The sequence below is a fragment of the Thunnus thynnus genome, chromosome 13 (genome assembly GCF_963924715.1).
Source record: "Thunnus thynnus chromosome 13, fThuThy2.1, whole genome shotgun sequence".
NCBI lineage: Eukaryota > Metazoa > Chordata > Actinopteri > Scombriformes > Scombridae > Thunnus > Thunnus thynnus.
Genome location: NC_089529.1, coordinates 25,972,866 through 25,986,126, shown reverse-complemented (window position 1 = coordinate 25,986,126; position 13,261 = coordinate 25,972,866).

Here is a 13,261-nt window from a genome sequence, read left to right as displayed (position 1 = left end):
CCATCACTGTGTCCCTGATCCCCCTTTTTTTCCATTCTATAGTCTGGTTTTTATCACTTTTTCTACAGGGAGATTGATGATCTGTCATTGGGAATAAACAATTGTCTAGTACAGCACTGGAAGTCTCAAGTTTTCTGTGTGGGAGTTACATGATAAGACTGATGATATTATGTTTTTGTTATTGTCAACAAACTCCATGAAGAAACCTAAATTAACAATGTGTTAGACCTTCTCTTAATACTTTCTGTGGCGCTCAGCCCCAAGCTCATATATTCCTACTGAAGATGTACGAGAGGAGACCCAAAAATTCTGAAAATTGATGAAGACGTAGTCATTATAAAATGTTTGACTTGTATCTTTCTAGTCCCCTTCAATATACTCCGCAAAAGTGTGCCTGATCAATGTGTTTTGAATAGTTTTTGCACAATAATGGAGGTCTGTGGCACAAAGGAATAAGCTGTATCAGACTTTGGTTACACAGGAAATACAGTGGTTTTGGTCTTTGTATAAATACACAATATCATCGAACTTATCCTTGAAAGGTTGTGAAGCTTCGGGCAATCAAATCTATGAATTTAAAAAACTCTGTCTCTTTACTCAAGCAAGACAATTTACATACATAGAATCATGCTTGTGGTTGGAAGAAGTAATAGAAGCTCCTCACACATCAAACTTTTTATCAGTGAGATTCAAAGGGCAGATGGCAGCTGGGCAGAATTACCAAACCGGCCTAACCACTGCAGACCTTAATGGACAAAGGTCAAAATGACCCTCGAGACCCAAAACCACCGAGCAAACCAATCTGCCCTGGTGGCAGCGCCTGAACGGGTGATTCTTAAACAGGATGAAGGTGTAGCTCCAAGAATATTTGAAACAGAACTGCAGATGCTGCTGTGAGATTTTGGTTAAATTAACTTTTCCATTGAAGAAATTATGTTCAGAATTGTTATCCATGCTAACAGTGTAGCTCTTGGGTCCAGACTAAATTATCTCAACAACTACTGGATGTAGTACAGTCACATTTTGTGCAGACATTCATGATCACCAGAAGATGAATCCTAATGACTTTGGTGATCCAATGACTTTTCCTTTTGCAACACCAATGTTTTCACTTATCCTGTGAAATATCTCAACATCTTCAAGCTGGATTGGCACACATTCTGCTCATAGGAGCTTTAATTTTACTATTAAGTTGATTTAACCAAGCAGACTTTTTAAACGTAATTTCAGTAATCACATCATCCACAACAGTTTCCACATTGTGAGGTCTTTTTACCTTTCAGACAGCCACTGGTTTAATTATTGCTGCTTGCCACCAGTGTGGGGGTTCCAGCATGTGTTGCTCCTCCTCCTGTGTATTCATGCCCTGAATGTCAGCTCTCAACCAGGAGCTGGGCAGAGAGAATAAACAACTCTTAAGTACAGAGTACCAGAACATTCTGTTTGATTAATTCCCTCCCTCCACTAATGCAGCCAGAGACAACAACATGTTGTTTGCACACAACAAGCTGAGACAATTTACAGCCAGTCATGGTGCATGCTAGAAAATCCCAGTCAAGGTGGTTCAATGCTGTCCTTATAAATCTTATTCCTCTGTGCCATAGTATTAAATTAAAACTATTAAAACACATAAATCCCACATACACCATCCTGCTGCAGTAAATACTCACTAGAACACTGAATGTTTAGGAATCTGCAGCTGAAAATAGTCCCCAACAAAGTCACTATGTACTCCTGTTTGAGTCATGTTTACTAAATTCTGCAGTGCCCTTTTTTTTTTGAGGAAACTACTGAACCTCTTTAGTCCATTGCATGCAATGGAGTAGTCAAAGACTGCCCAAGCAGAGCTGAGTGGCAATTGATAGAGTACATACTGTATAATGGGGTGAAATTAAGTATAATTTCAGAGAAAGGCAGGTGACTACAAATCACCTTCTCGGCAGTGCTGACAATATAGTATGTTTAAGCTAATGTGTATGGTGGGAAGAGATGGAGAGGAACCAGACATAAAAGGAGAACATTAGGATTATCAGTCATCTGTTTGCTTCTAATATTGGGCCAAGATTGGTTGATGGAAACCACTGACTGTCATTAGCCATTCATTTTTGTTTGTATAAAATCTTCATGTGGCTCGGAAAAGTGGAGTGGAGTGATTAATATTCAGAATCACATCCTGATGGAAATTCTCATAATTCCTGCAAAGATAAGAGGAAAGGCCATTAAGCCAGAGACTTGTGCTGGAGCCAAATGTGTTATCACTGTTGCTGCAAGGTCTATGAACCCCCAATAGCTGGGAGGATGTGGGGGTGTTTAAAAAATGGTACAGGCCAAAAAATAACTGAGAAAATACAGTAGCAACCCCCCCATTATATGGGACAGTCAAAACCTGAATGACTACACTTCTTAATGAAAATATAAGGAAATGAAAAAGGAGCCATAAGACCTCAGGCACTCAATTTTGATGTCAGCCCTTCCCACGCTCTCCCTTGTTCCCATTTACCAACAGTGCACAGACATGACATTTCCCTCTTCTGAGTGAACTAAATTTAGAGGCCTGTAAGTAAAAGAAAATTAGCATTTACCGAACGTTCACATGCACACCTGAAAGTAATCTTTGCTGATGTATAGTAACCTTCTCTTTAAAATGGTTAAATGCTTCAGATGACCATGTGTAATTTTAGAAGCGCTGCTCATAGTGACAAACCCACACCTCTGCAGTTCCCCTAAGCTATACATAGCTCTTTAGCTTTCTTTCAGCTGAATATTTTGGTTTTCCAGCCTGCAACTCCATTCTTATCAACGTTGTTTCCAGTTTTTAATGAATGCTAATGTTGTTCCATCCCTGCTGGATATATTATTAGGCAATGGATAGCCTTAATCCTCAAACAGCTGAGGAGGTGCAGGCAATCAACAAACATGAACTTCAGCAATTCTGTTCCATTTACATACTGGCATGAAAACATTAGACAAAAAATAAAAGTGCAACAGCTAGATGGCAGAGTGAGACCAGCCTCTAATGATTCATCTGCCGCTCTTCATTGACAGTGATGTTGGGCACAGAGTAGAGGCTCAACAGGCCTTTATCACAGCTGATAAAGGCCTGTCAAGCAGAAAAAGCACAGGTGTAATCAATAACATTTATAATGACTGCATGAGTTCTGGTATTGTATATGCTGACACACTGAAAGGGCAACTGGGACACATAATGGAACTGAGGCCTCATTAACAAAATGAGTCATAGCTGTCCTATATCACTATGATGAGTCCAAATATCAGGGAAAAAGGTGTTTACACAAGGCTTTGGAAAAATCCTCTGAGTGGCAACCAGCTGTACTAAGTTCAAAGGTTAGTGGTAGGAAAAGGTTGCACACAGCATTGCCTCAGCATATAGCATGGATTTAAACACACATACAAATGTATTTATTTATTGAATGAATCAATAATACTCAAAATGATAGATTCCCAACATTGCATTAAATGACTGTACCTGTTCACATCTTCTTCAGTCAAAGTGTGTCCCTTTTTCGCAGCGAGGAATATGTTTTCCTAAATAAATTCAATTGAAATTTTATTTAAGTACCACCATAGCAGTTCAAAAGAATCAAATATGTGCTTATACACACATACATTCAAACATCCATACAAGCACAAAGAAATGTACACTCGTACACTCGTACACATACATATATACATACACACATATACATTCTTCTATTCCTTTAAGAAACTGCTTGACTAAATAAAGATATCGGAGCAAGTCTAAGATCAGCAGGCAAACTGTTCAATTCTTTAGGTGCATAAATACTAAATGCCTTCTCATTGGACTCTATGTACTTTGGAGACAGACCACTGAGTGCTTTCTACACCAAAAGGAGAACTTTGAATTGTATTCTGAGGACAACATGTGGCCTGTGGAGGTTTTGGAGGACAGAAGTGATGTCTTGATTTTTTTGTCCTGGTTAGAACTTGTGCGGCTGCGTTCTGGATAAGTTGTATAAGGTCTGTAAACAGGGTATTGAAATAGTCCAGCCTGCTTATGAAAAATGCATGCTTAAGTATCTGTGAATCAGACTGGGGAATTAAAGCCTGTGATTTTGGTGATATTTCTTAATTGGTAAAAGGCAACTTTGCTTTAGTGATGCTGTTAATAAGATCTTGAAAAATCCATTATTACTCTATTTCTCTCTATTTAGCTGAAGGAAGTTTCCAGCAAAATGATAAAATGATAAACTCAAGCATGTACTGTTCATTTCTGTTCCGTTTCAGTCTATTCACAAATCAGTTAAAATAGAAGTACAATCATATAAGACATAATGCAGATATGCGAAATGGGACACCCTGATAAGTTATCTGAAGCTTGAGAAGATAACTTATCAGGCAGATAGTATTCATATTATATGTTTACTAATACATTGTCTAGATTTTAAAAAGTGCATGAAGTATACAGTAACATTTACAACCTACAAAACACTTAAGCCTAACCTAACACACTAAAAGGTACTACTAAATGGTCTGTCATTTATTCCATCAGTCTAAGCACTGGTTAAATAGGTAAAATAAAATGAATAGAGACATATGGTGCGTGGGAATAACAGTACAATTTAAATGGATTATACATTATACAAGCATTATGAAAGATCTGTAGTTTCTCAAGATAACTTGGAAAAGTATTGCATCATATAACATGACAGTAATTTCTATGAGGCTAAAATAAAGACTGATATAAGGTTAGAAGAGCTTCAAGTGGAAGAAAAAGCCTCAACTTGAAAAATAAACCAACATATTTGTATATTTTTTTTCATCAATTCATCAATATGGCTCTTAAAGTTTAAAAATTCATCAATATGAACTTTATTTTGATACAAACATGTTCAACATTATTTTGATTTATATTAGAGCGAAAAACAAAGTTTGTCTTGCTTATGTTTAATGATAATTTATTGCATTTAAACCATGTATCCACCTTAACCAGTTCCTCATTTAGATTATTTAGCAGATCATTTAGATTTTTGTGTGATAAGAATAAATTTGTATCATCAGCAAATAATACTCAATGTAGAATGCTAAAGGAATTCACAAAATCATTTATATTCAGAATGAAGAGGAGTGGCCCTAAAATGGATCCCTGGGGGACTCCATATTTGATGGTTTTACTTTGAGATTTGTGACCATTTACATATACATATTGCTTCCACCCATACATATAGCCTCTGAACCAACAATATATACAATATTCCTTACATGATAATACAGAAGTTAGTTAGTTGGTTTATTGAGTTAAATATCCCAATACAAATATAGACATGATCAAATAAAAAAAATTCAACATGACTACGATTGCCATCCTGTACACCTGAGCACAGCCAATGAACCTTGTGAATGTAATTCTCAAATGATCTTCAATATAGGATCTGGTGTTTATGTATAGTGGATGAACAGTTAATTCAGGGTTTAACTAAATGAACATTACATTTGATAGACTTAAAGGAGACAACATGGTCAAAGTTCCAAAACCTGAGGTGAATGTATGTAAAAAATGCTCCCTGAAAGTCAAAAGCCAGGGCTCCAGCCTGCTCTGAACGCTTCATTCGCAAAGTTACCTCTATTTCCATATTGACCTGACATCATATTGTTTGCGCATGCGTCTGTTTGGTAGTCTTTGGTGATCCACGGGTTGTTTCCATTGTGCACTTGCATATTTGGGATCAGATTTCAGCTTGAACATGTATGGATGTGTGTGAGAAATTGAAATTTTGACTAAAGAACAAGAAACAGTAGTGAAATCCTACTACTACAGTTTGTATATGTAGCTCCTGGAGGAAGTGGTGGTGGAAGTCTGCCTAAAGCTGGCTAATCAGAACAGAGTGGGCTCATCAGTAGGGGAGCCTTAAAGAGACAGAAATTAAAACAGCCTGTTTCAGACAGAGGCTGAACTGAGGAGCTGCAGAAAGAGCCAGTAGATAAGTAAGGAGTTTCTGAGTGTAAATCATGTAAAGATATTCCAGTAGAGCCCCAGAATATAAATATAGACCTGGAAATGTGCATGATAGGTCTGTTTAAAGAGTGACTTAAAGAGAGAGACGCTAAAATTTAGAACATATACAAGTAGGTTTACTCCCAAAAAGAGCAGGGTTATATTTGCAGTTCTACTTTGAACCCATCATCAGGAGCAGTTAGAGTTGTTAGGAAACCACAGGTAATTAACAGCAGGTGTGCCATGTAATTGCTCTGTTGCATCAGTTAGGCTGATGATGTCACAGGACACTATTCATCTGTGTTTACAGCTATTATGTCACTCATTAATTTAATTTTGTGCAAGATCACAAGGAGCAGGAGCTTGTTTTCCCGGGGTACATTTTGTGTCAGGAAAAAAGCATCATCCCCTGTGGATGGTAAAACTGAATTTATTTGCAGAAGCAGAATCTTTCTGTTGTCACCACCAGAGGGCAGGGTTAACAGACATATAGATGAGAGGCAGGCATGATATACTGTATAGGTTCTTCTGTCTCTCTTAAATTAATTCCTAATAAATGGATGTGCCTGGGGCAGATCACCTTTTGCTGACTGTGGATGGCTGGAGGGCAGAGACGCTCAATTTAAATTTAAGCCAAAGTGAAAACTCTTGCACTTTGAAAATATTGTACTTTGTGTTTTTGTCTACCCAGACATTCCAGTATGAAACACAAGCTATAACACGGGGCTTGTTGCTTCTCAGTCTACAGGTCGATGCATTCAGCCTCCAACATCTCCAGAAGGACAGTTTGTCTCTGTTCCTGAATGCCGTTTATAATGGAACAAAAGAGTCTGAGCAGCAATTTCTTTACTTTTCAAACAATGTCTTTAAATGTTAGACATAATGTTGTTTCCCCCTCCAGTCAAAAATGTGTTTTCTCTATTGTTCCTTCAGTTGGATGTTTGAGCTTCACTGTGTAGAATGATGTATGTGCAGAGTTAATTTTCACATTCATCCGCTGAATAATTTCTTTGTGTTCACCTTTAACGATTTTATTAAATTAAATTAACTGTTTTGTTTGGAAAAAAAACATTAGACACAAATTACAATTAAAAGCAGAGTATTTTTGTACATCTTATAACCTGTCTGAAGGGGATCTTCCAGTTTACCACTGCTCACTATCTTGGCAGTTACTAGAGCCATAAAATTCATGGGTGTATTTTGTTTCACAAAAAATATTTGTGCTTGAATTAAGAGAGAAATTTTCTCTACTCGCTCTAATCTTAACCAATGATTTGAGTGATGTATCTGCCTTTAGAGTAGTCCCACCTCCAAGCAGTATTAAGCTAAAACTTCAATCCAAGGGCCCTTTGGTGTGTTTACGTCTGTGAAGCTGAACTGTGTGCAGCCAAAATTAAGGGGAGAATTTCAGGCGTCAGTATGGGCCATTATGAACAAGCATATTTGAAAAGGTCACTCTTACCCTTGACTCCCTCATTTGCACTGAATTCGTGGGTGACAGGAGTGGCGGAGCATCCTCGGAGCGCTTGTTAAGAGACCATTAATCAGATTTCTCCTGACATGGCATGCAATTTGGCAGAGATTGTTTATCCTTTTTTCATTTACGCCTCTGAATAACAATAGTGTAAACAAGGACTGCTTTAGGACTCAGTTGTGTACAAAGCTGTCTGTTAGTGTCCAATGGATAGCTACAGTAACTGTTATTTAGAGGAGGGAAGTTGGAGTTAAGACAGTCCGACACATGCTTACTTCTGTCTCTGTAGACATTTTTTCAGACGGATCAAAGACACATCTGGTAAAAAGGAGCCAGCAGCTAATTTACCTACAGTTACATAGTGTTGGAGACAGGAGAGTGCATGGGCTGGATGGAAAATGGACTGAGTATAATATTGGCAATGAAACTCACAATAAAAATTGTTTGGGCTGTGAATTATTCACTTAATTTGACCAAAATCATAACATAGAGAAACTTTTCTCTTGTTTGTGTCCTGCTTCAACATTCTCAGCATTGTGCACACAGAAAGGGAACTGCCTGCCACAATATATCCCAGATTCAACTACAAGGTACTTTACAAGTCATAATTGAAAGGATAATTCTATTTTCTTTTATAACTTGTTTGTTCTTTTAGTGTTTTTGGCCATCATTTCTATCAGTTATGATAACATTTCATCTTAATCACCAGTGTAATTGCTGAGATCTGGTAACATACACAGGCAATCAGACAATTGCACAAATTGTAAACAAGCCAGCAGTTTAGCCAGATTATCTTCTCAAACTAGTTTATTTCAGTGTAAAATTGACAAAATGTCAGTATTTATCCCTCATTGCACATTAAACTATGTATACGCACAACTACGGTAAGTACAGTTGGTAAAGTTAAAGCACGAAGTTGGGGTAATAATTTTTCTGTTTGCTGTTTTCTGTTTTTTTTGTTTTACAAATAACTCTTGTGCTTCTGCTTCTTGCCAATATGACTTCTTTTTAGCGATGTCACTGTCTTCCGAGATCCCAGCAATTAAATCTCTGACTACAGTGTTTGTATTAATGATGGAGATTATGTCCAAAAACTGCACACATAACACAAATAAAAATGCAGGTGTAATGCTCTCAAGATGCAGTGGGGACAGAGGATAATCTGATTGCCCAAAACACCGGTGGACAAGGATGCACCTTGCCAAATTAACAAAAAAAGGCCTATTTTCCTGCAGAGCAAGCATAGTGACTCTAGACTGGAAACATGGTAATTTTCTTGGGCACAAGTGGATTTTTCCCCATTCTGTAATTTCATGGTGCACCATGACCACTTGAGGGAAGGGTAATTGGGAGATGTGATGTATGTGATTTTGATCATCAGATCATCTTTTAGTGTAGATGCAGGCATTTTTAGTGGCTTAACCTAGCAGACACACATACACATCTCCACAGGCACATCAAAAATACAATTTTTATATGATTAAGACAATAATACCAAGAAAGTGAAGTGTTAGATTAAGGAATGATATCTGTGCATGTCCACAATAGCTTGTAGGTTGTAAGGCCCTTTCCTTTGGGCTGTAATTTGAAAATGGCAGGACAGGAAGTGTGTTCCACCTGCAGCATCTGTTCCGAGAGATGTTTTCAAAGCCGCAACAACCTACATACTCTTGTAAAATTGTACCAGACTTATCAACTGTGGGGCTGTTGCCTGGTATTCTGTGTACTGCAGCTTTCAATTTTATACAGTGCAGTCCATCAGCTGCACAGGATACATCCTGAGGGTGATCTAAAGAAGATCACACAGTTTTTTTCTAAACTTCTCTCTCTGCTCTAAATTACTTAACTTCTATGGGATTATTCCACCCACCAGTACCCGGAAATGCTGGGTTTACTGGGGCCAGCTACATGGGACAGACTTTTCAAATGTTTGAGCCTGAAAGAATTACCAAATTGAAGTAAAATATTGATTATAATCACTCAAACTGTGGTGGGAGTGGAAAATGTTTGTTTATTCTTCCAATAAAGCTGTGATTTCTACAATTTACTCTAGATACTCATAAATCAGAGCTTCAGTCATGCAAACAGGATTATTTTTGAAGAAGTCAGTTTATGAAACCATAAGGATTATTTTCTCAAATTATTGTCAAATAATGCCACCTTTCTATGCATATAAATGTATGACCGAATGCAGCCTATTTAATCACTTCTGTTTGTCTTCAGACAGACCAACACATTCAAAGAATATGGACATTATTTTCATTCAACAGCTACACTTCCAATGAAGTGATAATATGCCATTAATATCCAAAATTAAATTGTTGGTGTGCATCATTTCCCACAGAAAGTATGGTCACCAGGCTCTTTGTGTTTCCAGGAACATGATGCCAACCTCAGATGGAAATCCTCTGCCCTCGTTGGAATATTTGGTGCGCAGTCTATTCATATTTGAGGTGAATTATATTGAGGTCTTTGGACCCCAAGCACATTAATTTCCTTTTTGGAGGAACTAGTCTGGGCTCTCCATGACAAAACTGTTAATGAGTCACTACGGGAGTGTGCACTTCTATTAAAAGCAACTGGAGGCTTTATAAAGCTGACTTTGAAGGGGAAGTTATTTGATGGGGTTCAGTAGGTGTCAGCCTGTAAAACACCTCATCTCTGGTCATTAAGTTCCTGAGATGTGTTGTAGAGGCAGACAGAAATACTGTGTGTGTCCAAGCAGGATACTAGAGCTGCAACGATTAGTTGTTTAATCTATTGACAGAAAATTAATTGTCAACCATTTTGATTATGGAATAATTGTTTTAGTCATTTATTTAGGAAAAAATTGCTGGTTGTAGCCTCTCAAAAGTGAAGATTTGTAGCCTGTCTGTGTCATACATGATGGTACACTGAAAATCTTTGGATTTTTGACTGCTAATCAGACAAAACAAAATATGTTTTAATAAGTTCAAATGGGCATTTTTTTTCTTTTTCGTGACATTTTATAGACAAAGGATGAGAAAATAATCGAGAGATTAATCAATAATGAAAATAATTCTTAGTTGCAGCTCTACGGGAGACACAAGCAAAACAAGGATAGTAACATATTTTGTCAAAACAATGTGATGGTTAGTTGACATTCATGGATGAATGAATGAATGGATGAATGATGAATGATGAATGAAGGAGAAACCATTGAACAGCAGATAGAAGACGAAGAGAGATAAATTAACGATCATTTATCAAATTTTCTGTGAACAGCTGACTATTTACAAAAGGAAATTAAACATGCAAGACAAGCACACTTTTCAAAATTGATAACCGACAACCAGAATAACCCCAAAATCCTCTTTTCAATCACAGACCGTTTAATTAACCTTGTTTTTATGAAATCTAGCAGTATGTTTACCAACTCCAAATGTGAAGAATTTGCAGTCCATTTTAGAGATAAAACAGACACTATTAGATCAAATTTATGTCAATGCCAGCCTATGAATCTTAATACCCCAGAACCTTTGTTTTTATGTGAGGAAATGCTGGAGAGATTTGTCCTGGTTGATGCTGAGATTCTTGGCAAAGTGATTTCCTTATTAAAACCTGCAACCTCCTTTTTAGATCCCATTCCCACATCCTTTTTTTTAAAAACAGTTTATAGCTTGGAGATTTCTCTTCAGATTGGTGTTTTCCCTACTGCTCTGAAGACCTCCATAGTTCATAGTAAACCTCTTCAAGTGAGACAATTTCAATGCCTCTCTTCTTAATAGCTACAGACCAGTATCCAGTCTGCCATTTTTAAGTGAAATTTTAGAGAAGCTTGTTTTTAATTGGTTAAATGATTTTATGAACTCTCACAATATTTTTGAAAAATACTAATCTGGTTTTTGGACCAATCATAGCACTGAGACAGCACTAGTCAAGGTTGTAAATGACCTCAGGACCCATATGGATACTTTCTTTATTAGTACTACTTTACTTAAGCATAGCCTTTGGTTTCTGCTTTCACCAAAACATCACAGTCAACTGCTGTCTTGAGGAGAGATTAAGAATTACAGCGTGACCTCAAGGCGTCGTCTTGACCCAATGTCACTCCAACCTGTAACCCCTAAAGATGGAAAATTCCATAACAATCAGGAAGCATGGCATAAATTTCCATAGCTATGCTGATGGCACACAGCTTTATATTACTGTGTGTCCTGGTGACTCAGGGCCAATAGGTGCCCTTTTTAACTGTATTTTAGGTATCAAGTTATGGATGGCAGAATATTTGCTACAGCTCAATCAGGACAAAACTGAAGTCTTGTTTTTTGGTACTGAAGCTTAGAGAGACAAAGATCTTAGTTTTGAACCACACATTAGAAACACAACTAAGAATGCATTTTATCATCTTAAGAACATTGCCAGAGTGCAAACACTTCTCTCTCAAGCCAACACAAGAGACACTAATGCATGCCTTTATTACCTGCAGGATTGACTATTGTAATGCTTTACTTTTTGGTCTCCCCTACCTGTCTGCTTCAGAAAAGATTTAAAGACCCTTTTATTGGTTTATAAAACTCGTAACGGTGTGGGTGCAATCAGATTTGCTTTTAGCCTATGAGCCCATGAGCCTTTTAATTATCCCTAGTCAGAACGAAAACCTATGGTGAGGCATCCTGTTATTATTATTACTATTACTATGATTACTATGGTCCTTGTCTCTGGAACAGCCTTCTTGAAGACCTGATGGCAGCAGAGAGTGTTGATATTTTTAAAAGCAAACTCAAGGCCTGCCTCATTAGTCTGGCTTTTAATGGAACTTTATTTATTTATTTGTCTATTTATTTATGTATTTTTTTATAAATTGTGTTTTACTTCTTGTTATAGCTATTAATTTTATTTTTTTATTTTCTGGATTTTCCTTTTAATACCCTTCCTTTTATTTTACTCACTTCAATACATTTCCTCTCTTTTAGTATTTTATTATTTTATCATGTGCTTTTATAGTTAGTTTTTATCTATTTCTAATCCTGCCTCTGGTGTTTCCTCATTTCAAATTGATGAGACTTGTTTTACAGAGTCGTTTATTGCTTTGTGGATGGGGGAGTTATTGTTATTGTCAGACTGATTGATTGATACATGATGAATGAATGAACAAATGAATGAATGAGTCAGCATGTGAACTTGAAAATTTAAGAGGCAACTCTTGGTTCAGACTTTCTTTCCCTCCCATTCAGAAGCCAATCAATAATGGTGATTATCCAACCACCATCTTCTCCACCCTGAGCAGCATTGGTTGGTGAGTTTCAGTGGTGGTTTAACAAGCCGTCATTCCTCTCCCTGTTGCCATGTTAAGTGACAGTCCATTGCTCTGCAAGCTCATGTACACTTTTGTGAACTCGAGCCTCCAAGAGACAAGCGAGTGACTGAGCAATGATGTACAGTAGACTCAAGGAAAACCAGCATTGGTTGATGATACAAAATTGATTTTTTAAATTTTGTTTCTATGTTTTAAACCACTCTAACTTTGCTGTGAGAAGTGCTATATAAATGCTATTTACTTTTACCATTATTCATCATTGAATATGGTCAAAGTGCTTGACAGAGCAAACCCCATAACAGAATGTAGAATCAGTGGGGGGCTGTGTGTAAAACAGACAATTCACCAATCACGCCTGCTTTACACCACAATTGGATTGGTGTGTATCTCTCAAGCTCTTTGTTTTTATCCTCCACACAACAACATTTTATGTCTACGATAGTGCAACACCATGAATGCCTCTGAGGAGAGATTGTGTCTAAAATTCAATTCTTGCTGAGAAAATGGGAGGCAATGAGATGGCAGTATAAAC